Below are 26,523 nucleotides of genomic sequence, written 5' to 3'. Positions count from 1 at the left end.
GGGTGTCACAGGGTTTGATATTATGGAGATGTTCGTTCTCCATTCTTTTCGCCCCTCTCTTCTCCCGCTTACGCGTGGCTGAGAGGGGGCTGTTGAGGTGGTTTTTATAGTACTCCTCTGGCATCCCTGTGTACGTCCCGGTCTGCCGGGCCCGGTCCGAAGTTGTTTTCGTCGACCCGTAGGCCTGGGATAACCCCTTTTTGAAAACTAAAACACTTGTACTGCGGTATAGCCAGTGTATACTGCCCTGTCAAGGCTAACCGCAGTAACTCGGAAAAAGTCAAAATTTTGTTATGAGTGAAATTGTACTTGTCAATAAATGTTTTATCTTGTGACCAAGTTTCAGATGTTAATGTCGCTCAGTTTTGGAGATATGGGGTTTTAAAAACTGCAGTAACTACAAAATCACACTCAAAACCCAGGCAGACCGCAGTAACTTCCAAACTGAGAAAAATGGCTTTAACGTTTTTTGACTTGCCATCCAAAATGTGTTATAGGTAGATAGATGATAGTACCCAGATTTAACATGTATTAATGAAGTAATCTTTAGGCATACAAAAATATGACTTAACCTAGCCATTTTGAAAATGAAATTTAACACCTGAATATATTGGAATGATGATGATCCAAATAAAATGGCTAGGTTAAGTTATGAAAGCTGGGGGGAAAACAACATTGTATTTGAAGTTACTGCACTTTGCCTGTACATTACCTGTATAATTATTTAAGGAAATCGTGCAGCAGAGTGCAGTATCTGCTTTTTTGGGGTTAATTAAAATAATTACGTCATATTTTTGTATGCTTAAAGATTACTTCATTAATACATGTTAAATCTGGGTACTATCATCTATCTACCTATAACACATTTTGGATGGCAAGTCAAAAAACCTTAAAGCCATTTTTCTCAGTTTCACTGTTTGGAAGTTACTGCGGTCTGCCTTGACAGGGCAGTATACCCGCAGGTGTGTTTTGGAGTTTTTTCCTGAGGTTATAGGAACAACCACCGCATGTTGAACCAAGAGGGTGGTTGATTCCCTGGTGTGTTGGAGCGGAGTCAACTCCCGGGTTACCCGGTTGAGTGTGCCCCTGCACGTTCATGACGTCTGCCAATCGTGTCAGCCTTCTCTGCCTCTGCCCCTCTAGAGCGTCGGGGATTTTTTGGTGGAGGCTTTGACATGGTGCTCAACAATGCCAGCATACGCCCCTTCCGCCGGAGTGCTGTTTTCAGTTGACCCCTTTGGCGCCTGTCTCGTCCGCAGTGCTCCAGGCTCGGGTCAAGTGCCTGCTGCCTGGATTGAGGGATCGGCCTCTTCTGGAGGTCGTCACCCCGGTGCGCTGCCTGCTCCCGCTGTAGTGTAGCCTCTTGAGTGCTTCGAGTTACAGCCATGCCTGAGTATGCCAGGGTCAGTGAGCCAGGCGGCGTGCTAGTGGGGAGAAGGGCCTGCTCTTGGATGGGCCCTGTTTGAATACGCTGGCGATGTGGGGGGCGGTGTCACTAGTGACCGCCTGGTGAGGTCTTGATGCTGTGGCGTCATTGGCCTCTCCGGGCCCCCTTTTTCCGGGGGGATCCAGTCCCTTCTGGGTCTGGGTCTTCCTTCGCGCTCCGCTGCTACGGCCTTGCCACGGGGTTGAGCTTTGCTCTTGACCCCGTGATTTTGGGGGCGGTAACGAGGTTTGTTCCTTCCGTTCGTTCCCTGGTGGCATGCGGGTTGTGCGTGTGCGTAGTCGTGGGGTCAAGCCGCGGTCTGCTCGCCCTGTGCATTGAGTTGCTCGAGTTCCTCTTCGCACGGTCGGATCCGTCTCCCTCCCGTCCTCCAATAGGGAGGGTATCCCTCCATTAGGGAGGGTCGGGGGGCTCGGTCCTCCCCGGTTCTGATGGTTGTGGGGGGCCTCAGTGGGGTACATTTGTCGAGCATCAGCTCCCGCTCAGCTCCCATTGTGCAGTAGACGCTGAGTGGAAGCTTATATGACATAGAACAGTAGGTTATGAATATAACCGTGTTCTATGAGTATAGTGACGCTCAGTGTCTAGACGCCACTGCGGCCCTTGATCTTGCCTTGTGGTGAAAGATTGAGAAGGAGATGAGTGTGTGGCCACACCCCTGCTTATATAGGTAGCGGGGGGTGTGGCCAGATGGATGTTGGTATGTAAAGGTACATTTTGTGAGTTTTTATTCAGTGTACAGCACTGGAGTGAGAATATGTGCAGTAGACGCTGAGCGTCACTATACTCATAGAACACGGTTATATTCATAACCTACTGTTAACCTTTCACTACCACACTACAGAAGGTTAACCTTTCACTACCACACTAATTTTAAATAAACTATCATGACTTTTCTTTTATCCTCTGGGTGTTGTGTTTGCAGCTTGCAGGGTCACAAGACAGAGTCATTGTAATAACAAAGGGCCTCAGACTGGAAAGCAATTGCCTTAGAGAGAGGGGGGCCATGGATTACAATGAATTCTGGGTAGTGTTGTAGTTGTTTCATTATTGTCACCGAATAGCCTGCTAGTCTCTTGAAGGCTATTATCTCTGAATACGTTTTGTGATATCACCATGATTCATAGGAAGTAGCTTGAAAAGTATCCCACCAAAATGTTCAAGTGATGGCTTATTTTGAAGGTATGAATCTGTACTTTCATAATATGTAAAGAAAAAAATGTAAGATCCCTCAACATGACCCTGAAGTCCATACCTAGTCATGGCTAGTGCATTTGTTTGGCTATTGTATCACAAAGTAAATTAACTCCCTTTGAAATGGTGACCGCTGTGTCATTTATGTTTAATGTAGACCTTTTTTTATTTGTATGTCAGCTCTTTTACTGCCAGAGTGGAGTGGACTCAACCTTGATGACTTGGACTCGGACTCGGACTACAGTAATGGGGACTCGACTTGGACTCGACTCTGGCTCTTCTTTGGTGACTCAGACTTGGACTTGGACTTGAACACTAGGGACTAACACTGTGATGCAGCAGGCGATATGGGAGTTTGGTTGGGAATGTGGAGGGCTGCAGCTCTGTGAGAGGAAGGTCCAACAGCTACAAGGATCGCCATGATAATGCTCAGGTGGAGGTAAGATCGTATATATTCTTGCCCACTGTATTGTTACTTCATTCTAATTAGTGTATTGTCGTGGAATATATTATCATGTCATTATAGATCTGTGTTGAGATATCATTTGATCATTGTCAGACACTGGCAGAGACTACGGTCCCTTTAATGTGAGGAGAGGATGACTTTTGACCTAAATCCTTTTCTCTGCTAGCAAGGTTGTTTAGCATTCCAGTTAAGAACATAACAAACATCACCGCCTAGCCAAGGTTGATTACCGTAACTGGGAACCATTTTTATTTACTTTCGTCATCATATCTGATGTATGGTGTTACGTCTTGAAACTGTGTATTTAATGTACGTCTGACCAGAGCTCTTTGTCACTTTATGGCCAGACGATTATGTGTGAACATGATGTATCTGTCTGTAAACTGTCCTTTCATTGTGGCCACGGTGAAAAATAAACTTTTCTATTATTAATAATGACTCAAAATGATTCATATCAACGGCTCATCGTTTTGTCCTTTAATATTTCCCATTACAGTATTTAATTGTATAATTGACCACCATCTGCCCAGTTGTACAGCCCTGGCCTATATTTTATTTCATAAATATATTTTTCTATTGTGCTTAACTTAGCTCATATTTCATTTTACTTTACTCCACCACTTTATTGTATTATCTGTCTGTTAATGTCTGTCCGCTAATGTCGCACCAGTAATGTCCAAAGCAAATTCCTTGTATGTGAAAAGTATACTTGGCAATAAAGACCTTTCTGATTCTGAAGAGGGCCTCTCTGCGTCTAGGTGGGCTGGGCATCAGGTGGAGAGATAGAATCCAGGACAGAGCTGGGAGACTGGCGGAGATGGGCAGTGAGGAGCTGGAGCTCTGGCATGATCTCCTGCAGCGTGTGCTGTTTGTGGCGCCCAATCGCCACCCCCTGGGTCTGAATGGCAGAACCTTGGGTTGGGATAGCTGTGGGGAGTTGCTGGGTCAAGTCCGCTGGGTCCGTGACGGCTGGATCGTTATGCAACAGCCAGTCAGGAATGTGGACCCAAGTGCAGACAGGAGATGAGAGGCAGATGACAGAAACAAATTGGAAAAGCTAACTGACTACTCTAACAGAATAGACATAGGGGGCTTTCACACTAGCCATTCAGGGTCGAATCAGAGCGCGATCGCACCAAAAAAGGGTGTGATGGTCCCTGTTGAGAACGCTCGCGCCCCCTCGGACGCTGATTCGCTCCAAACCTGGACCGCTGGAATAGGTGGTCTCGGGTGCGAACCAGCGTCCCCGATGACGGAGCGGGGGGCGCGGTGTGCAAGCTTGTACCAAAACACGGAAGAGGCTTGCTGTATCAACTTGCTGACACACACAACGTCATTACTGTAATGCTTTCATGCTTGCTTGAATTTTGGGCAGATAAAAACATACAGCAACAACTGGACAATACCCACAAAAACGATATTTATGGGCAATTTGGCGAGTTCAGACCTCACGGCTCAATGGATGAAAACATGAAGCCACGTTACAAGCCCAAGACTTCACTGGCTCGCATTAGTGTCACCAGACCCCCATGGGAAGTATCCAGATCTAGGGTTAAAGTGTGCAAACGCATGGATACACTTCCCAAAGGGCTCAGCTGACCTACCACACATGAATTTCCCCAAGACCACAAACAGACACGGGAGAATGTTTAAGAAACAATAAGAAATACTTTATTACAGGAAATATATATATATAGCACATAAACCTAGATAAATAACTACTAACTAACCTAATCTAAAAGACCAGTGCCCGTAGGCCTAAGGTGAATAAAAGAGACACTGTACACTGTACATTGGAATACTGACAAAGCCATACTTGGTAATTTACTGTACACCTGGGTTAGGACATTTGTGGGGGCCAGTTTCGAATTGCAGTCTCCCGTAGGTGTTCTTTGAGAGTGTTTTTGAAAGTGGGTAGTGATTCACATTCCTTTACAGCTTTGGGTAGGGAGTTCCACATTGATGTGGCATAATTGCGAAACGTGTTTAGTCCCTTGTTTGAGCCGAATCTGGGTTTAACATGATTTGTGGAGCTCCCTCTGGTGTTGTGATCGTGGTATTCACTGACCTTTGGGAAGTATTTTGACATGTACATGGGTACCTTGGTCGTGTAGTGTATCTTGTAGACCAGGCCCATTGTAAGTTACTGTACTCTGCCGTCTACTCTAAGCCATTCTAGGTTGTCAAAGTGGGCAGGGGTGAGGTGGGTTCTAGGAGTCAGGTCAAGCAGTAGTCTGACTAGTTTGTTTTGAGATGTTTGTAATTTGGTTTTTAGTGCCTAAAAGGTGCTTTGGTACCATGAGGTGCAAGCATAGTCGTAGTACCCTTGAATGAGTGCTCCTGCCAGAGTCTTCAGGGTATTCTTGTTTACCAGAGAGGAGATCCGGTACAAGAATCGAGTTCGTTGGTTGACTTTTTTTATTACATTGGATGCCATTTTGTCACAGGAAAGATTAGCCAGCCTCTAGGATGGAACCCAGGTAGGTAATTTCATCTTTCCTTGTGACAATATTGTCACCCACTGTAACTGAGAAGCCGTCGGTCTTGCTGAGTTTGTTATTTGAACAGAAGAGAATGGACTCTGTTTTGCCCATGTGTAATGATAGTTTGTTATCGGCGAGCCATATGCAGATTTTGCCTAGTTCCGAGCTGAGGGTTTTTTCAACCTGTAACTTGTTCTTGTCAGAGACCAGCAGGGCTGAGTCGTCCGCAAACAGGAACAAGTTGCAGTCACAAGCTGACGACATGTCATTTGCATAAATTAGGAACAGTAGCGGTCCTAGTATGCTAGTACATAATCAAGTACTATTAGGAACAATACACACTGGTGGCACACAGCAAAGATAAGGGGGCATGTCTAGGGTAGTGGGTATGGGGTGCTACGAGGTTTAGGTCTGGGGCCAGAATGTTCCTCCCACATCCTAGCCTAGGTTGGGGCAGTGAAAAGCGCTGGTCATAGTTGGTAGACAATACGACAAAAAGGATATAACGTGGCCCGGAGGCGTGTGGGTGGGGAGGGTCTCTCCCCCCCTCCCTCTCTCTCCCACAGCCCAGGCTGAAAAGCGTTCCAACTGGGACCGGGGAATAGGGTACTTCTTAGTACAGAGCAGACCAGGGTAATGCGGTAGTGTCCTCCTGGCGGCAAGGAAATAGCACAGTTAATTACACACATCGAGCTCCTACGTTCATTTGTTAGTCAAATGGCCGCCCCGTTGTACTGCTCTCCAACGAGCGGGCCCATGTTAATAGTAGGGGTGGGAATCACCAGTTTCATCACGATACGATACGATATCGATTCTTTGGACAATGATACGATATTATCTGATATCACACAGTCTGCCACGATACGATATGATTCGATTCAGGTGCCTGCGATCGATATGAGACGATATTATATGCTGTTACGAGTGTGCTTCTTCGGCATGGTGAACCCAGGTAGCAGAGTGAATACGATGAGAGATGAGACAGGAGTCGACGTGGTGACGATACAGTGTTTACTTTCACAAGACAGGATACAATACACGACTGACAAACACAGGTAACATTTAACAATGAACCAGCAGGTGCATGCTGGCCCAGAACACTTAAATACAAACACTAATTAGACACAGACGGTAATTACTAACAGGACACAGGTGTGGTAGACAGAACTAACAGAATACAGAGCACACAGGGGGAACAATAACAATTGTACAAACTGAGACAAACGAGACTAAAACATATTTACAAAACACAGACAGGGGAACACAAAACTAACACAATGGAAACAACAATGACAACATAGACAAAGAACATAACAAATATAAATGGCAGATGAGAATGTTAAGTAGGTGTGTGAGCTGATGCCAGATCTGCCACATCTGGCTCAGCCCACCGGTTGCCAATGTTATGTTGTGAAGGGTATTGATGGGGGGTTGTGAGTGTCTGAGTCCTGGACCAACCGAACCGGGCGGAGGGTTGCCGGTTGGTCCCACAGGACTGGGGCAAGTGTTACGGTACCCCGCCCTCGAAGGTCGACTCCCAGGCGGCCTAGCAGGCCCCCCGGGAACGGGAAGGGTGGGGGGGACGGAAGCCGCATCAGCGAAGAGGTGTGGGGGGAGGAAGGGGGTTCGAGGGACGGGGCTTGCGGAAACTGGATCTGGGGGAGGGGGCTGACGAGGAAGACTGGAACAGGGAAGGATGGAGGGTAGAGGCGACGGCTCCGGAGCGAGACCTGGGGCTGGGGTCTCCTCGGTGGCGAGACCCACTGCCGAACCCCGAACCGGAGGCTCCCTGGCGGCAGGACGCGGTGCAGGACCCCCGACCGGGGTCCCTCCGGCAGCGGAATTCGGCGTCGTCCTCCAGGTCTGCCATGGTGGTAGCTCGTCTTCCGGAACCTCCCAGGGCTGAGGAGACCTCGACCAGGCCGGTGAGGAAGACCTGCGGTCCTGGGAACCCCCTCCCCTGGGGCTGTGGCGTCGGGATCCGCGCCCCTTCCCCGACGCTCCCCTGCGGACCAGACGACTCCCCACCCAGGGATCCAGCACAGGAGTGGCCACGGCGCAAGCACCCGTTGTCATCGGCGCCGCTGGCCCGGCCACTGCGTCCCATGGTGCCAGATCCCGAGCGGTCGCCTGGTCGGCACGCAGGACCGAAGCGCCCAGGATCCCGAGCGCGAAGCTCGCTCCGTCTCTCCTCTCTGCCGGGTTCAGGTTAGGCTGGTTCATTCTGTTACGAGTGTGCTTCTTCGGCATGGTGAACCCAGGTAGCAGAGTGAATACGATGAGAGATGAGACAGGAGTCGACGTGGTGACGATACAGTGTTTACATTCACAAGACAGGATACAATACACGACTGACAAACACAGGTAACATTTAACAATGAACCAGCAAGTGCATGCTGGCCCAGAACACTTAAATACAAACACTAATTAGACACAGAGGGTAATTACTAACAGGACACAGGTGTGGTAGACAGAACTAACAGAATACAGAGCACACAGGGGGAACAATAACAATTGTACAAACTGAGACAAACGAGACTAAAACATATTTACAAAACACAGACAGGGGAACACAAAACTAACACAATGGAAACAACAATGACAACATAGACAAAGAACATAACAAATATAAATGGCAGATGAGAATGTTAAGTAGGTGTGTGAGCTGATGCCAGATCTGCCACATCTGGCTCAGCCCACCGGTTGCCAATGTTATGTTGTGAAGGGTATTGATGGGGGGTTGTGAGTGTCTGAGTCCTGGACCAACCGAACCGGGCGGAGGGTTGCCGGTTGGTCGTACAGGACCGGGGGAAGTGTTACAATATGCCCATTTAAGGCGGTTAGGTGGTCGAGCAGAGATTGCGTTCGTCACCAGCCCCGGAGCTGTGAGCTTGGTTCGCCTGTTCGAATCCAGCTCACAGCTCCGGGGTTGTCACCAGCTTGGCTGGCCGTCTGCACTGATACAATTGGCTGTATCAGAGGGTGGGAGAAGCTGGCGGGGTGGGTCCGGGTCGTTGTAAACAGCGACTCCTACAGTTCGGTCGGGGCGCCTGCTAAGCGCGGATTGGACGTGAGGGGGATAGTGTGGTCCTCCCACACGCTACGCCCTCTCAATGAGAATCCGCGCTGCCAGGTGAAAAGAAGCGGTGATTGGCTGGACGTGTGTCGGAGGAAGCACGTGGTAGCCTCCACTCTCCCAAATGATCTGACTGTGGGGGGTAAAGCGCAGCGACCAGGAAGGGACTGGGAATTGGCATACGACTAACATTGGGATGGGAGAAAAATCGGAGGAAAATGGAGGGGGAAAAAGACCAAAAAAAAAAAACAATATGCCCATTTAACACAATCAGTAACATTTAAATCAACAAAAAAAAAGGCAATGGAAATATCATTTGACATTTTTATTTTTTAGCTCTTCCAGACATTTAAATGAAAAACAATCTATTGTTTTTAATACAAATAGACCTCCTGTTCACTGTTTTTTTTTTTTTTTTTTTTTTTTTCTATATTAATATCCTATTCACAGTCACAGAGCTGTATTTTGGCTGGAAAAGGCATATTGGGAGTCCGAAGGTGCAGTACCGGCCAGATCATGTTAGTGGGGCTATCCCGAGAATGCACCCTCCTTCCCAGTCCCCACTTCTCTCTGCCTATGGCTCTGGGTTAGCTTGTTAGCTTACGCTAACGTAACGTTATCTTTGATCTTTAACGCGACGTGGGCATAATGGAGTGGCGAGGATTGCAAAGCAGGTTAGATGCATTGGACCCGTTGCGGAATAAAACAGCAGGGACATGTTTTGGGTCACAGAATAGGCACACTAGTCTTGCTCTAGTGACGCTCTAGACGCTACTGCTGTGTGCTGTTGATCCGAGCCGAGCGGATACGACACATGGGATTTTCAAAATAAGAGTATCGCAATATGAATCGATCTTTTTACGTTGCATCGATCCTATTTGATTATTGATAATAGATCGATATATCGATCTGGATCGATGTATCGTCCCACCCCTAGTTAATAGTAGCAGCGTTTCAGCACGCGGTGCTCTCAATTCTCTTCAATTGTAATGTCAGTTTGTATTATCCAAAGTTCCTTATAGCACAGTTCATATATTCCTTTTTCTGATAGCTCGGGAAACAGTACATTCATCCGGCGCAGATCTACCGATACTTTGTGTTTACTCACGGCGTGTCTCTCTCTTGGTTTCGGCTCCACTCGTACCCCAGAGAGAAAGTGAACACAGCAGGCTTGGAGCAGTAAGTGTCTTCCGTGGAACAAGACACGAGAGAAGGGTAGCGTGTCCTCGAATCTCTGCAGTTCCGCATTCCTGGTGTCGTCCGTGCGACTCTGTTCTGCCTACTGCCAAACACGAATCCTCCTTTCAACAGCGCCCCGACCTTCCGGGCACCGCCCCTCCACGCCAGCCAGCCAATCTATTTCCTGCTCCCTCCAGCGGCACACCCCGGCTGCGTAAGAAAGAGGGACCACATGTGTAGACTGTACGACTGCAAATAGGTTATCCCCCCCTGGTGGCCCTGCACTCGCCTGCTGTCACTGGCCTCTGCACATATCACCAACCCCACATGACGGCTCCTCACGCTCCCACCGGGACTTGATTGATTGATTGATTGAAAAGTTTATTAACAGATTGCAGAATGGGTACAGTACAGTACATCTCAATACATACAATTGTTAAGGGGATGCAGACCAGAGAAAGACTTTCGTCTTGTTTCCACCAGGGTCCCCCATTTTCAATTCATCATAACATATATGACATACATGACATACAGATAGACAGTACTGCTACATCTATACATTTATGACATATCAGATTTGCAAATACAGTACTGTTTGTGATACAAAAGTGTCCAGAAAAGGAGTGTATATACATTTGGCGTAGAAACTGTACATTGGAGGAGGTTGGTGGGGTGGGGTTGGGTGAGGGCTGTACATTGGAGGTGGGGGGGGGGGGGGGGTTGGGTAGGGGACACACACACATTTTACACTGTACATTGGAATATTGACAAAGCCTTACTTGGTCATTTACTGTACAACTAGGTTAGGACATTTGTAGGGGCCAGTTTCGAATTGCAGTCTCACGTAGGTGTTTTTTGAGAGTGTTTTTGAAGGTGGGTAGTGATTCACATTCCTTTACAGCTTTAGGCAGGGCGTTCCACATTGATGTGGCATAATTGCGAAACGTGTTTAGTCCCTTGTTTGAGCCGAATCTGGGTTTTACATGATTTGTGGAGCTCCCTCTGGTGTTGTGATCGTGGTATTCACTGACCTTTGGGAAGTATTTTGACATGTACATGGGTACCTTGGTCGCGTAGTGTATCTTGTAGACCAGGCCCATTGCAAGTTGCTGTACTCTGTCGTCTACTCTAAGCCATCCTAGGTTGTCAAAGTGGGCAGGGGTGAGGTGGGTTCTAGGAGTCAGGTCAAGTAGTAGTCTGACTAGCTTGTTTTGAGATGTTTGTAATTTGTTTTTTAGTGCCTTTGAGGTGCTTTGGTACCATGAGGTGCAAGCATAGTCGTAGTACCCTTGAATGAGGACTCCATGGACCTCATCTAAGAGGGAAGAAGGGACAGCATGGCGCAGTACTGCGATAGGAGAGTCCAATACACAACACAGTCGGAATTACACTTGCCTGTTAAAACGGCCAGGTAAGCATCTAGGTCCTCATCAGGACCATCACTTGGGCGTGTCCTCCTCTCAGGGTCCCGTAGGTACATCAACACACATACATACAGACACACACATACCCCCACCCGCGACATTAGGCCTGGCAATTTTTTTTGCCATTGCTATGTCTATATACATTAGTTTCTTGTTCGAATGCATTTATTTCTATAGACCAGTGACATGCAATATAATTGACGCAAGTAATGGGCTAACGTTAGCTGCTAAGTTATCTCATAAATAGGCTAAGCTAACTAGCGTTAGCCGCTAACCCAGGAAACGCTCAAAGCGGACTCCACGACACCAGTTCCATTCGTGAGAAAAGGGGGTGGGTTATATTGACGACGCTTGACAACAGAGGCTCAAAGATAACTTCATATTTATTGGTTATTCGTTTCTTTATATCGGGCATCCAGTTTCCATCACCGTGTATTCAACTCTGTGTTGACGTTCGAGAGTGACATCATCGCCTACGGCAGCTTACGCGCCCAAAACGCAAACCGTAAACAAAAACCAGAGCGAACCAGACTGCAGTGTGTACACAAACCAGGGGGAGAGGGAGGGGGGGAGTTCGCACTGGAGTTCGCACTCAGGACGGAGCGAGACGGAGCGGAGCACCCGTTCCTAATGAGAAAGTTCCCATAGTTAGAGACATAACTACTAAATGTAGCGGCTAGAAATGACAGGGAACAAACTCTAAGAATCCAGCAAAGACTAACTGAGGGGAACACACATAAACACACAGAGGCATCATGACTGATGAGGGACAGCTGGTGAGACACAGACTTCACGCAGGGAAACACTTAGGGACATCTGCTGGTCCTGGGAGAGAACACAGGGAGACAGAGACACCAGAGGAGGGGGGGGGGGTGGAGACAAGAGGGAAACAGAACAGGAAAACAGGGGTGACACAATGAGGACAAACCACAGCATTGGACAAACAGGTCAGAAAGAAGCAATTCTCTTGTGGAAATTGACTTTAAGGAGTCAGTCTCCTCTCTGTTGCCGGTGTTGTTTGTGCAATTACTGTAAGTGCTCTCTAGTGGGCTGCCACACACGGTATGCCTTTTGTTAACTTCATAGTGGAGAAGTGAATAATTTTTTTTTAACTTCAGTTCTGTCAGCCATTTTATTTATATTATTTTATAAGATAGCCTACTTTCTTTGGACCTGCAACCTGCCTCGTTGTTTTTACAGTGTTCATAAGTCAAGGCGGACTTCTTACAGTAAACCGTTGTCAAACGGCAGGTGATAAAGAATGAACTGAAACATAAATTTTGATAAATCGTGACTGTTTGAACTGGCGATGCTACGGCATGTGGACCAGGGCAGCAAAAGGGGTCAGGAAAGGGTCAGTCAGCAGATGAGAATCTGAGTTTCTTTTATTTTTTTGCTGCTGCTATGTGAGGACACTCCAACAGGTGGCATGAGACCGCTACCCTTCCTGTTCAAAGTCTTCCTGCCGTGGAGCAGAGAGCATGGCGCTTGAAACAGGCACAGCTGTGTGTCAAGTTGTTTTTGTTGTTGTTGTTTGCTTAATTAGCCCATAGACAGAGAGCTTGGGGTATTGAGCCCCATTTGCACCTTTCACTGTTGACAAAATAAGGAGAGCCGCCTCATCCTTTATCAGTTGTCGAATTGGAAAATAGAGACTTTCGTGGAGATCTATCTCAATCAGTGCTGGTAATTCACTACACTTTTTTTTATTTATTTTTTTATTATGTTTTTGATAGCTTTTTTTATTTGTTTGTACTACCGGGTAGTCTGGTAGAGGGAGAGAGAGAGGAAGAACGGGAGACAGAGCGGGGGGAAGACATTCGGCAAAGGAAGCCGGGTCCGGGAATCTAACCCGGGTCGGCCGCTTCACGACGCAGCGCGTTACATGGGTCGCCACGCGGGTACCCAATTCACTACACGTTTGAGTGAAAACTCAATTTGAGGAATCGATTCAGGATTTAAATTTGTTTTTTACCTTGGAAATGTTTTTTTTCTTCTTTTTTTTCCTTCGTGTTTACCAAGGAGGATATTAGAACAATATTGGCGCCTCAAAGAATGTCAACTTATCTGGTTATTCATTTCAATATCCTCTTTGCGCGAGGGCTTTCATTTCCTAAGTACCGTGTTAAAAGGCAGCTCCAGTGTGCCCTGACTAATTTCCTCTCGGCTCCACAGATCACAGGCCTCTCCCACCCCAGTGCTCCCTTTGCTCCCTCAAAGACCCTCGTAATCCTGCTGCTTGTCCACAATTAATCTTCCCAGTTGCCACATTATTAACACTACCACCCAGGGGCAGGGGACGCAAACGCAGAGGCGAGGCACAGGCCTCTCTGTGTCTGACTGTCCCTCCCCCTACGCCCCCCCTCTCCCTGGCCCCACAGGAGAGCACCAGGGGTGTCAGTCACTCTGGGGGCTGAGACTGCTGCCCGCTATCAGCATCAAGGGCCTTTCATCCACCTTCTGTCTGCAGATCAAACAACCTGGCCCTCCGAGGGTTCATCCGAGACCCCTCCCACTACTTCCTTCTCTCTGCATCGCCCCTCTCTTCTACCCCCCCAATCTCTTTTCCTCTGTCTCGTCTCTATCTCTCTCTCTCTCTCTCTCTCTCTCTCTCTCTCTCTCTCTCTCTCTCTCTCTCTCTCTCTCTCTCTCTCTCTCTCTCTCTCTCTCTCTCTCTCTCTCTCTCTCTCTCTCTCCTATTTCTTCAGTGACCCATCTCCATGTAAAAACCAAAGGCTTGGTTTTAGTCTCCCAGGGACGACTAAAACCAAGCCTTTATGTCTTTCGCCTAGTAAGAGACTGGGTGTGGCTTTGAAGACGTGCCCTTTAAGGTTTTAGAGACAAACATAATAAAAAGCCAGTGGTTGCTTTGGGCACGGGGAGACTGATTCATATGTCATGTAAACACAGATGAATCAACTGTCTCGTTTCTTTATTCAAAAAGACATGTCATTCGTAATTTCTTTTGGAGTCTGGTGTGACCAAGACTCCTTTCAACACTTCTACTGAGAGAACAGTCTAGAATAACTTTTAAAAAGATCACATGTAAAAATGTTGCAAGCTCAGAGATGTTTCTGAAAGACGTGCAGAAATGAGCGAACAAGATCTGTGTGTACTGAGCCTTGTCCCAGAGGTTGGTCACTCCATTGCCCACGGTGACACTTGATGAAAGTAATGCCAGTTCTATGGAGATCCAAGCTGTTCCATCACTGCTTGAAATGTTATTGTGAGCTGCGGACAAAAGGGCATGGTTTCACACCCCACCCCCTCCTTCCCTGTTTGCATGCATGACCAGTACTTTCAAATAAGGCCTTTAGATCTAAATCGTATAGGCTCCACTCAGGACACAAGGCAACTGGGAGCTTTGTTATAGGAGTAGGAAATTACTGGGGATGTTCAAACTGAAATCGTGGCCTTTAAACGTCCTCTAACAACAGCTCGATCATGCCTATGTGCCTCTATAGAAATCTGTGTATATTTCATTCTACAAGGATACATTTAAAACTTTGGACCTACATATATTATACTGTGACCAGACGTCACGGTTTGTCTGAGATTGTCCCGGTTTTCAACATTCACTACAATTGAGATTTTCACGACAATTTAAATAATATTTGTGCTATTATACTTGTTTTCAGTGCTTACAGAGATTATAGTTGATCACGTTCCACTAATTATTACCTAACCCGATATAAAAACATAAACAATGCATCACGCATCTGAATTCAACACGGATTTGTCTGTATGTGTGTCAATCAATGTTGCCGTCAAGGCTTTTTCTAGCCTGTGATGCGCATGCGCTTGTGGCTCTTTCTGACAGAACCTGTCAGTACGGTAACGGTTTAGCTGTCATGCTGAAGAGAAAGTCTGTCTTTTCTAAAGAGCTCCAGGAGGCTTAGCTACTCCTTCTTTCGCAAAGTATACCGGCAACGAAAATGCTGCGTTCTGCACACACCTCCTTCATTTCACTATATGTCTCGCGTATGTATGTGACGAATAAATCTCTTGAAACACTGCAAGACGCAAGACTGAAAAAATATGGTATGTGTTGTCGTAGAAAATATCATCATGTCATTATAGATCTGTGTTGAGATATCATTTTATCTTTGTACAGCTTGACTAGTTCAATATGGCCAGCTAGTATAATGAGCTCAGACACTGGCAGACACTACTGTCCCTTTAATGTGGGGAGAGGATGACTTTTGACCGAATCTTTTCCTCTCCTAGCAAGGTTGTTTAACATTCCAGTTAGGAACATCGTGAACATCACCGCCTAGCCAAGGTTGATTCTCCTAACTGGGCCATTTTATACTTTCAGTCATATCTGTTCTAATGTTACGTCTATTTCTGTGTATTAATGTACGTCTGACTAGACTTCTTGGTCACTTTGCTGGTCAGATTCAGTGTGTGAACACATGTTGTCTCTGACTGTAAACTGAACTTTCATTTTGTGGCCACAGATGAAATAAACTATGTTTCCTATTATTAATAACGACTCAGAATGATTTATACAAACGGCTCATCTTTTTGTCCTTCAACATTTCCCATAACAGTGAGCTGTGCACATGCATAAGCGCATGTGTGACCGATCGTATGGTACTCCTCTTGCATTGTGTAATTTGTCGATGGCCCGAGGGAGAGTCGAACAAGGGTCTCCCACGCCGTGGGCGACAACATACACCGCTGCACTAAGAGGTGAATTCACTCCTGGGTACCGTATCTATGTGTCTTTTAACCCTGTTATGGGGAAGTGAGTTTAACTCGCAGCCTGCTTACTGCCACAGTCACTTCACAACACACAAGTTTATCATGACTGTGGATATTACTCACGGACCTCCGTTACACATGCATGGACAATGCGGTACACTTAAGGGTCCCGGTTTGGGGGTTTGAAAATATGGTCACCCTACCCAAATACACACAAGCTATTGTTAAGTATTTCAGGTGTACAATCTCTCACGTGAAATGGAATTCTGAGAAGAACTGAACATTCTAATAAAGATGGCCATCGGAAGCCATGGAGTTCTAGGATTCGAAGATACAATTCTGAGAAAACATCCCCCCAAAAAAGCCTACACCTGGAAAGGGTTAAATGTACTCTTAGCAGAGCCGAATATACAGTACGCTGTGATTTAATGAAATTCCGGCAGTGGTAATGCAAAGTCATGCTGAGAGAGACACGCTGAGCCGAGGCACATTGCCGCTAAACATACAAGTTTATCATACTTCAGAAATCTCTACATTGCGGCGCTTCTCTTCAGTAGCTGTCAACCCCATGGAGATGAAGTGGTGAGCTTGGTTTTATCCCTCCATCATAGAACACTGTGCTGTTGACACCTTCAGAGAGTTGCAGGCCTATGCTTTTCAAACACTGTGTTGAAGGAAAGGTCGTTTTCCTTTATGGCACTTCTGTTTTATTCCATTACACCACTTTGTTGTTCCAATTTGTGGTCCCTTTTAATATACATCGTTTTTAGAGGACGGAGGAGAAAAAAAGTTGACTGCTATCATTTCTGATGCACACTACTGTGCCGTGTGCTGGGCCTGCTGTGCACTTCGATAAAAACACTACTTATCTTCAGACTTCACTGCCAATTATCAAAGGTAATTGCCTGAAAGAAGAAGGAAGCTATTTTTACTGTAGTACAAAATCTCAGTGATTGATTATGTCTTCAGATTTGCAGGATTTGGCTATTAGCTAAATATGGGATGGAGTTTCAAACTCAGCAGAAGGTAATGCAACTTTGAATTGCACACCACATGCCTTAACAACACCCTATGCATTGAACAACAAGCTTGGTGAGTCTAAAGTATTGGTGGTATTTTAATGACTATAGCGAAAAGCTAGCTCTAACCCTAACATTCAGGCTATATCATTGTATCAAAGTTAGCAGTATGGGCAATCAGCCAATGGCTCCTGAACACTAGTCTACCTCCCAGCCATCCAAATTATATATTATGAGTGGCCGCCGTGCAAATGTCCTCCACTCTGATACTCACATTCAGCGCCGCTGACACAGCACCAAACAGCAGGTCAGACTCTACCGTAGCTTTGATCTTTTGAGAGGCTAGGAAGAGGTGCTTCTGCAGTATGACATAATGTGCTCTGCCTATTCCAGAGCAACGGCGGCCTGTGTCTTGGTGAAGGAGAGAAGTGTGCAGGCCACCGAGTTAATCTTCCATCAGCTCAGGCAGATAAATGGACAGCAAGTCCACTGTGATTATTGCCGTCCCTGGCTGAGTCATGAGGTGAAACATCTTGTCATCAGACTTGTCATCCTTGTCAGCTGGAGCATTAGGAAAAAGTTTCACCACCACCGGGGAGAGGGAGTGAGGGGCCAACATCGGAACCAACCCCTCCTTTAGGCGAGGAAGACCTTTGTGTACATGGTCCAGGAAGCCTTCAAACCGAGAGACCTTTACGCTGACAAATGACTGGAGCTGAAGCCCTGGATCTGGGTTGATGCGGCAACCATTCATCGTCAAGATGAATCATCAAGATGTCTGGGAGTGCTGGAGTGATGACGGTTTCTGGAGGGGCAGCTCCCTGCTTGTGCTTCAATCGGTTGACCTTCACAGTCGGCAGGAGGGGAGGAACCAAGACATTGAGCACCACCACCGCGCTCCTGATGATGCCATCAAAGTTGAATGCCTTTGCTGTAGTGGACGAGTGTGGGACACCAGAGTCTAATGGGTCATCCAGTTCGGCAACCATCTGGGATGGCCGCATGAGCTTGGGAGCCTCGCCACGCTCACCACACTCAGCACTCTGGCTAGGGGAGTGGGGGTAATTTTGCTCATCTGGCAGGGTGTTGCTGTCAGAAGATGACAAACTCTTCTCATCGGAACCACTCTTTTCATCAGACACACATCTTCCTTGGGGGCAGAGGTCAGCTGAGGAAGCTTGACCTTCACCACAGAAGAAGGACTCTTCATCGGCGTTGCAAATGTAGTGGTGCAGGATGTTGTAGCGGACGGCTCTCATCTGCGGTGACGGCTTAGCACAGTCTTTACAGGTGTTGGTATCTTCAGCACCGCATCGAATGTGGTCCTAACTGAGACAGACAATGCAGTAGATGTGACTATCGGTTAGGGCTGGGCAATATGGCCAAAAATGATATCGTGATAACGATATCGATAACCATATAAAAAAATCGATAAAAAAAGAAATCGTTTTTTTTTTTTTTTTCCTTTTTTTATAAAACAACATATGTATGTTTATTTTGCAGCAATTCTTTGTCGTTGCAGCCATCTTTAGTGTTACATCCCCTCACACTCCAGTTCTCAGTCTGCAGCTGGTTTGAAAGCGAAAGTAAACCGGTTCTGCTGGCTGTGGCTCCAGGGGAGTTGAACAGTTCTGGCTCTGCTAGTTTATTATCTATCTTTTGGCGCTTTTTTGGTGGACAAACCACCGTACATGTGCACCGTGACTCATGACTGGAGACTAGCTCTGCTAGCACACATAGCCTACTGTGTACAGACGGTTTCAAACTGTATTTTAAATTAGAAAGCAAACGAAATAAATGGACAAGAGAAAAATACATCTCAATTTGGTCAGTAGGCCTATTGTCATTTGGACAAGCAAAGCCATTACTTTAAGTTGCTGGCAAGAAAGACAAGTCTGTCCACTGTCTCTGGTTTTAAAACTGCCCTGTTGCAGGTCACATTGATTATTAAAATATATCGCGATAATTATCGTTATCGTTATATCGCCCAGCCCTACTATCGGTGGGATTCAGCTTGCTGTCCTGGCGTCTGGACCAGATGCCTATATCCATTTGTTAAAACGTAGACATCATGTTCATGTCTGAATGAAGAGCCTAGAGAAGGTGGGTATCATGTGGCCTTATATACCCTTGAGGGTTTGGAATTATTTAAACATTTCTGAGCCACTCATTATGGCTAGCTGGTAGATAGACTGATGTTCAGGAGCCAGTGGCTGTTTGGGGATTACCCATACTACTAGCTTTGAAGCAAAGCGCTAACAATATATAATTATATAAGATCTTTATTAATGACTGTGATATAAACTTTTTAGACTTAGTTATACATTCATGTGGCTTCTTCTCTTTGGATGTATACTCACTGTACCACTGGATAAAAAGAAACGATGCAATACAGTAGTACTTTAAAGCCCCAATATTTCATCCAGACAAAAAGACATGGGTAGGACCCACCAGCAAGAAAGAAAAATAAATGTGTCCATTCTCTTGATACAAGGACTTTCACTAGAGCGGTGGTTCTCAGCCTTTTTCATGCGTGACCTCTGAAGACAGAGGAATGCCCTTTTGTGACCCCCAACATGGCCAAGCATAGACAGAATGGTGAATTTTGACTAAGAATATTTGTCAGGATATGTCAGGATATTTCACTTGATTAATAGATGAAGGAGGGCTTTAGCCCTGTGTGTTTAACCACTGCACTAGAGAGCAGGTAAATATATACATATTTTTTTACTACATGTTGGTAATGTGTCAAAACAATGGAGTAAAACAGATCAGACCGGATTGAGGCTTTAAACCTGGTGTTCTGTTTTAAGGTCATCAAGAACAACAGCTTGTTGGCCCAAACAGAGCTTGACGTCAGTCGTGCAGAATACCCAGTACACAGTCTTCAATGTCAACTGAGAAAATCACACTAAGTAGCTTTGCCAGACACCCCCCTCCGCCCCCCCCCCCCCCCAACCCCATATGATCTTCCCATACGCGTATGTCTCACATCACCTGCAGAATCATCAGGAACACAATTTAATTACAACCAGAGAAGGAAAAAAAAGTGTAAACACCACTTTCTTTTTATCCCCTTTATGTACGAGGACAAGGAGACAATGTGCTAAGGGGAAATAAATCTGCCTTGACAGCCACATCAAAGGGGGCAGCGAGGGGCTTACTGCTACTTAAGGCGCAGGAATGCTGTTGCTAAGCGTCAGCCCACAACCTATCAGCCTCTAAAGGACTTTTTCTGTTTTTGAGTGAGGGGGTAAGAGGGTTAGTGCGGGGGGGGGAGGGTGGGGGGCAGAAACACCTCTGTGTGACACCACCCTGAGGATTCACGGTGATGAAATGCACGGAGCAACAATTGTCGGGGCGGGTAAATCAAACGCACTACAAAAGGAACGCCATTTAGGCCATGCCGCAAGGTGAATTATAATTCTTTCAATTAAAGCTCATTGTGGGGGTAGTCTGTTATCGCCTAATAGGAACCCTACGTCCCTTTCCCTTTTGCTCCTTCATAAATAAGTAACCACTTGTGATCTATGAACCACCTCTGCGCCCTTTCCAGGGAGGACGTGGCTGTTGATGAATGAGGACACGCTCTGCCGCTTGGAGACCGTTAGTGACTATCAGGAAGTGCACCCAGTTCAACCAGCTCGCTTCAATAGGCCTCTTTGTGTTGTCGTCGTTTGGAAAAAGGAATAAAGAAAAGAAAACACCCGCGAAGCTGCGGTTCCTATTCTTTTTCGTAGATGGTGAAAATGAACAGTGGTTTCCTTTCCTTTACGGCGCATTTGGGGGGAGCGGTAAAATTACGTTTTGCAGGAGGATTACATGGTTTAATTAAATAATAATAATAATAGCTTGGATTTATATAGCGCCTTTCAAGAAGCCCAAGTGCGCTTTACATAAAAAATGAATAAAAAAAAGACACATAATACATTTGCAAAATAAATAATAATAATAACAATAAAGGACTGGGAGACAACTAGAGGCCGGCGTAGGCCTTCGTGAACAGGTGGGTTTTCAGAGCTGTCCAAGGATGGGGCAGAGCAGATCTCAGTCGGGAGAGAGTTCCAGAGGATGGGGGCCGCCACGCTGAAGGCTCTGTCCCATAGGGAGTGTGGGGTAAGGAGAGCAGATCCGTCTGTTCTGCTAACTACTGTAGCTTGTTTTCAAGAGGAACATTGCTAAGGAGAACTTTTTTTTATCTGTCTTTCCGTGTGTATCTGTCTGTCTGTGTGTATCTCAGGGAGAGGTATAGTGATCCGTATCCACTTTGATTATTTTGTGCTAAGCTAGGTTAGCTTGCAGCTGGATAGCTTTCTACTGAACTCAGATCCACTCAGACACTTTCACACTGTTAATGTTAAACACATTCCATAAATTATTTTCTGATTAGGCTAAATGTACCTTCATGGTGTTCTCACTTTCTCAGATCCTGCAGTCTACTGTGCCTCTAGCCTACTTTAGTTAGTGAACAACCACATTTCCCAGCCCACCCGGGCCGGCTACAAATGGTCCAAAACGCAGGCTGCTGACTAGGTCCAGAAAATATTGCCACATCACTCCCATCTTAGTTTCCCTTCACTGGCTCCCCATCAAATTCAGAATTCACTTTAAGGTTCTGGTCATCACCTATAGAGCACTCCTTGGTCAGGCACCTGCCTACATCTGCGACCTACTGCGTCCATACACCACGAACAGATCGCTCAGGTCGTCTGATCAGGGCTTGCTGGCTGTCCCCCTGTCTAGATTGAAGAAAAAAGGGGACCGAGCATTCGAAACCGTGGCCCCCAGGTTGTGGAATGCTCTGCCCTTGGACCTTAGATCTGTGGTCTCTGTAAACACTTTTAAAAAGCAGCTAAAGACTGTGCTGTTTAAACAAGCGTTTGGCGAATAATTTTTTTTACCATGCTGCTATCTTTTGCATTTTATTGATGTTTTTACTATGTGAAGCACTTTGTGACCCTGGTCTGTGAAAGGTGCTATATAAATAAACTTTACTTACTTACTTACTTACTTACTTACTTACTTACTTACTTACTTACTTACTTACTTACACCCCACCCAGATGTGGTGTGAATCTAAATAACAGCATTTTTACTCATGTCACTTTTTAGCTACACTAACTAACAGCTAACTAACATACGGTGCAGGAGTCTTATCGATCACCAGGTCACGCTGCAAAATGTAAACATAATGCTATGTTAGCTTCATTGCATTATGGATGGTTGAGGCTAACGTTACTTACACTGATAATAAGTCTGCTTCTTCTATGATTGATTTATCTCAGTATGATTGTTTAAATGTCCCATATTGTAGTCCTTTTCAACAAGTTAAAATAGCTATTTGAGGTCCCCTAAACATGTCAATAAAGTGTTTTGCTGAAACAAACACTCAGATTATGCATTCTAGCTGCCTCTATACCCCTCTGTTTCAGTCGGTCCTTTCTATGTCTGTAATGAGTGAGCCGTTTTGATCGCACAAATACGATAATTATCGTACATCTAGCAATGCTGTACAAGTCTGTACCGTTGAACGAAATTCAGATCAAACTGTCAAACTAGGCATTGCAGAACAAATATGACTCAAGATCCAGCAATATCTCATCAAACTTTAAAAAATAATTGTCAGAAACATATTTTAGGTTAAACTTTAAGTAGAAAAGAGAACATTTATGAGCAAGCCACCATTTTGTACACACACGTTTTTCCGAGATCTCTTCACACACAAGTTATTAACCTATTAAGCTGTAAGGGGACACTGCTTTTTTTTAAATCATAAATCGATCAATACAGACCGTATTAGATCCCCACGTGGGGTATCATTGGAAAGCCACACTCATTGGCTACAACCCTGTCCAAGAATCGCCAAATGATTGACGGAGCTAGAGCCCCGGGAGTCGTGTACTTTGCCGTGTACTTTGGCGCACGCCTCACATATCGGCATGTAACTCGAGAACCGCTGAACGGATTTTGTCGCCTGAAATGGCAATCGACAAATAGGGCTTTATAGTCTATATATATTGTATTAAAAGAAATGCACACCTGAGCCGCTAGGGGTCGGCAAAGTGGCACGTCGCGAATCGTCCCACATGTGGGCCCTTGAATGTTATGTTGTTTCTTTTTCAAATGTAGCCAAGAGTAAAGACCTTAACCCTATCAAAACAGCAGTCAAAGTGTATATTTAAATTTTTACCGATATTTTTTAGATTTACCGAAAAGAAGAATCTATCGGAAAAATGCTAATTATATCTCTTTTATCGTAAAACCGTGAGGAAATGACTAAATCCAGATTTAACACTGCCATTGGAAGGAGCCTTTTCCCTATCCATAGATGTATGATTTGCCATAATAAGGGCAAGGTCGAGTTCAAGGTCAAATATGAATTTCTAATTAAAATGGATTATAATTTATTACTGTATCTACAAATCCTTCTGTTTAATCATCTTCCCTTAATTCATTTGCGTAGATTCTTTGTACACTTGATCTTCAGAAGGTGCTGAATGAGCTCAGTGAGCAAGCTCGGTCCCAGCACAATTGTAACATGGTGTTATTCACCGGCACAGATGCAAAAAAAATCATAATTTATATTCTCCTTTTTTTCATTACAATTTACTCAAGCCTAGTAACAGACACAATATTCCTGACACGGGGAATACATACCCCCAGGTCCCTAGATGTTCCTAGATACCAAGAACATGCAAATTGACCTTGTAGAAGTGGAGCAATCTTCCATTGACTTAGGCATGTACCTTTAGGCGAAACTTCTGAAAATAGGGCTACTGTGTCGATTGTGGCTGCAATTCTGAAAGCTTGTTTGAATAGGGAGGGTTCTTGTCACAGCTGAACTGTAGAAACTGCACTATGTACATATTTTACAACGTCTCAGTGTCTGTTGTGTAAAACACGACAAAACACAGGAAAAGGACATGTTTTGAACAGTCACCCTTTAAAGCAGGTGTAACCTGATCCGTCTAAGGCAGGGGTGGGCAACTTTGTATATGGTGAGAGCCACAAAATGTCCACACTCAATCTGGGGGGCCGCATTGTTTATCGGCAGTCCCGCCAGTAGTACCCCATCACTCAAATAGCCATCCGTGTGCGTACTTCAGCGAATCCTGTGTGTTTTCCTTTCATTGCGGGTGCTCCATCGGTAACAACAGCGGACAGTTTATCAAACCCACCATATTGCTGCACAGCACTTTACACAGTGTTGAATATGTCCACATTAGGGCTGACCCCTATTAGTCGAATAGTCGACTAATCGATCGAAAGGAGCCATAGTCGACTGCCAACCTCTTAGTCGAATGCAAAAAAATTACAAATAAATATTATAATTTTTTTTTTTTTTTTTTTTTTTTATATTGGTCTGGGGCCGCATGGAGCGTCGGTGAGGGCCGCATGCGGCCCGCGGGCCGCCAGTTGCCCCTCCCTGGTCTAAGGAACCACTTTCTCTCTTATAAAGTGGGGCCGACACTAAAACCTGACATTACTGTAGAAGTAATGTAGTGCAGTCGCAATATCATCATGTGACGGCAAGATGAGATTTGTTTCACTAGTTTGCCACAGGTAACATCAACATACAAGACTGAACTGCTCAATGGACCAGAAATGTACATCACCAGTTGCTTTTTCAGCTCGGAAGGGGTTTGTGGTGGGCTTTAAATGACAGTTAAACAAAATGTCGAAGTGTACAACCACTTTGGGATTACAATGGTTTGCATACATTTTTTTTATTATTATAATAATAATAATAATAATAATAATAATAATAATAATAATAATAATAATAATAATAATAATAATAATAATAATAATAATAATAATAATAATAATAATAATAATAATAATAATAATAATAATAATAATAATAATAATAATAATAATGATGATGATGATGATGATGATGATGATGATGATGATGATGATGATGATGATGATGATGATGATGATGATGATGATGATGATGATGATGATGATGATAATAATAATAATAATAATAATAATAATAATAATAATAATAATAATAATAATAATAATAATAATAATAAAATAAACTGTGAAAATACGTCTATGGCAAAATCCCATTCAACTGAGATTCTGGGTCCACTTCCTACTTGATATTCACTAAACAGCCTGTATAAAGTCGGTGAGTAGTAGGCTATGAGTCAGTGTTGGCCGTCACCTTCCTGTGAATAAATTCAATTGCCCCTCGTCCCTCCCTGGTGAGGTGCTAAATCACTAGGACTGTTTGGGAGCAGTGGAGCGCCGTGTGCGTCACTGGAGGTCTAGGAAGCCAGCAGGTTATAATTATGTCCATCAGGCTGATTCATTATTCCGGTGGCGCTAGTTTGCCACTATGACTTAGAGGAAGTGACACGTCGGAATTCAGTTCAAAGGCAAAAAAAAAGAATTACTCGAGTAAGGCACCGCGCAAGTGCCATGTGATAGCATGTCGATTCTGCCACTGTCAGTCAACACCTTTGACACGACGGATGATGTTTTCAGGGACTGAGGGGGGAAAAGGGGGAACGGGCCGGCATCTGGAGGCTCACCCGTAGGAAATCGAAGAGATTGGTGACCTCTCACTAACTTGTAATCCACAGAGAATTAGTCATAACAACAGTGGGCAAATCCCTTTGAGGGAGTTGAGCCGCCTAAGTGTGGCATGGGGCCGCCTGACAAATCTCCTCTTTTCTTTTTCTTTTTAATTCATCGTTGAGATGAAAGGGAAGTGGCGCTCTGGATTACGGAGAACAATCACGCATTATTCGTTGGGGGGGGGACGACAACGACATGGAATCGGCTTTCTGAGGGGGCCACTCATTACCAATTAGCCACATTTTCTGACAGCCAGAACTGTAACTACCTGCAATCCTCTTGAGCAGCTTTCATTTATGTATTGGCTACAGTACTGAAGAGGCCTACAAACGACTATTGACTTTGTTATTGGGCCAAGTAGCATTTTCTACAAATGTGAAATAACTCCAATTGTGTGGAAAATCTGTTTGTCCTGTCTTTCTCTTTTAAAACACAAAAGCCATTTTAGCATCACCTGTCGTTCGATTATAATGATCTGTTGTTTGATTATAATCACCTGTTGTTTGATTACAATCACCTGTTGTTTGCCTCCCAAGATGTCTGCGATAACGACGTGATGGAACAATATCGACAGGTCCATCAATATCAAGGGGGCTACAATCCTACTAGTATCGGTATCCGTTCATAGACGGACGCCTTGTGAACGGGAAGCCTTCAGTGAGATATCGCTGTTGCTTAGTTATTAGGGAATAATACAGTACAAAGATGATTTGTTTGAAAAAAAAATCAAAAACACAAAGAATCACGTTTTAATCTATAAACACTTTCCGGCGTCTCCCGCGCTGCCGTGGCATTCAGCCGAGATGAGGCTCCGTTATTGTAATCAGCTTTCATTCCGGCCCTTTTGATCCTCCTGCTTTCCTTTGTGATGACACACCTCATCACCTTTATTTTCTACCATAATTGCATGGGAAAGATCTCCCCTTTGATACCGTCT

The sequence above is a fragment of the Notolepis coatsorum genome (assembly GCF_963971535.1).
Source record: "Notolepis coatsorum genome assembly, chromosome: 10".
In the NCBI taxonomy this organism is placed as follows: domain Eukaryota; kingdom Metazoa; phylum Chordata; class Actinopteri; order Aulopiformes; family Paralepididae; genus Notolepis; species Notolepis coatsorum.
The sequence above is the reverse complement of the archived record's forward strand: the minus strand, read 5'-3'. Positions refer to the sequence as shown.